This window comes from Haemaphysalis longicornis, unplaced genomic scaffold (genome assembly GCF_048455015.1).
Source record: "Haemaphysalis longicornis isolate Haplotype H1 unplaced genomic scaffold, Haemaphysalis longicornis Haplotype H1 scaffold_1, whole genome shotgun sequence".
NCBI classification, from domain to species: domain Eukaryota; kingdom Metazoa; phylum Arthropoda; class Arachnida; order Ixodida; family Ixodidae; genus Haemaphysalis; species Haemaphysalis longicornis.
The window spans coordinates 134,836,603-134,838,512 of NW_027526203.1; positions in this window are offsets into that span (position 1 = coordinate 134,836,603).

Genomic DNA, 1,910 nt, shown 5'->3' on the forward strand with positions numbered 1-1,910 from the left:
TATTGACTATAAACCTACTTGTAGGCAGCCCTTGGACTAATGATTCCATATGTTTAGCTGAATTATAGAAGCGCTTTTTCTTGTTCGAAACACGCTTTATGTGTCGGGTGCACTATATTGTGGTTAGCGATAACTCTGCATAATGGAATATATTGGTTAGATAAGTCATGAACTGTCGCAACAAATCTTTTCCAGGTATTGTGTACGCGGCGCTGTCGAAACCTTCTAAGAAACGATGAAGGAAGTTACATAACTCGTTGTTAATCGCCAAGAAGATCGCTCAGACTTCCACCAGATCTTCGTTAACGACTCGAGGCAGCGGTTGTGGGATCTGAAGCCATCTCGGGGAGGGTTGGGGCATTCGTAGCCGTGTCTCCAATTATCCATAATGACTTCTGAAGATCGGCGGCCGCGGCGACCTCTCCCAAGCAGGGTGTCTTTTCAACTTGAGCATTAGCGCTGGAGTTTTTTTTTTTTTTATTTCTTTGCTAAGGCCACTGCGCGAGCCAGGGACTCGGCGGTCGCCGCGAGGCAGGTGCTCACGAGGGCGCGGTGTTTTCTCGCTCCTGTGTTTTTTTGCTGTTTTCTGTTTTGCTAAAGTCACTGCGGATGGCGAGGCCGCTCGGTGGTTGCCGCGAGGCACGCGCTTACGAGCGCTAGGCCTTTTCTTGGCATTTTTTCCTGCAATGACGAATTTACGACTTGTACAACAGCCTCGCTGTTAAAAAAAGAGACCTAGCCCATACCGTACACTAGAACCGAACGGGTGCATAGCTACGATGATATATCTCCCCAACAAGCAAAACCCCTAGAAACAAGCCAAGCCCGTCAGCATGGATGCCGCTTTGCTAACGGCTCCGTTCAAACGCGTTCAGCCAGATTGTGCTGTATGGGCTAACATCTGGTCACTCGAGCGGTACTTCTTTCTGAGCTCTGAAGAGGGACTTTTCTTCTAAGCGGACACCTTTTTCTTCCATTGGATGCGTTGGTTTTCCCCTACCCCATTTGGTGCCGATGACGGGCACTGAGTTTATTTGCACACGCATCGTAACTGCTTCCGTCGCCTCACTGGCAGTTCAAGATTGGACAGTCAAGCTTCTCGGCTCGTAGCCACTTGAGAGTACGCAACTAATGTGCAAATAAGAAGCGCTCAACAGAAATCGCACAAATGCGACGGGCCAGTTCTAGAGTGGCGCACGTCAGTTCCTATAAGCGGACCCCGATGTGCTCTGAAGCGACACGCTTCTCATCGCGTTTCCTTTGGGCAGCCGCGAATGCGCCACATAAAAACAAAGAAAGAAGAACGTGCTCGCAAGATCTCTTATCCACACACCGGGTCTTGATTACGTTTTTGCCTCTGGGAAGTGCGGCACGTCCCGGGCTCTAATTTCTTTCTTGTACTTCGATCTCGAACGCGAACATGCCTTTGGAACTGCGTTGGATGTTGGAACAGTCTTTTTCATTCCCTTCAGAGCCGGCTGGGGTGGGAAAGGGGGGGGGGGGCTGTAGGGGATAAAAACAGAAGCGGCGACACCCGTCAGGGATGGTCTGGTAGCTAATGTTCGAAAGGCGCATCGCGCTGTCCCTATAGCGCTAGCGCTATTTCCGAAAATGAACTTGGATCACGCTAGGTAACGAGTCGATCACAGACGAGTAAAAGAAGCGGGGCGGAAAAAACGAGAAGCGATGGCACTTGGAGAAGCTGAAACGGCCTAATGAGGCCTTCGCGGGGACTGCAATAAATTGCCACCGTTCTGTATTAGAGAAACGTGTTGGCCAAAATGGTCCATGAGCCCGGAAGAAGCCGCAGCGAAGACTGGGACAGTGACAGACCAAAGGGGCGCCGACTCCCAACTCTAGATACACGCAACAGCGGCGAGTGCACGCAACAGGCAACATCGAGGGCCGGA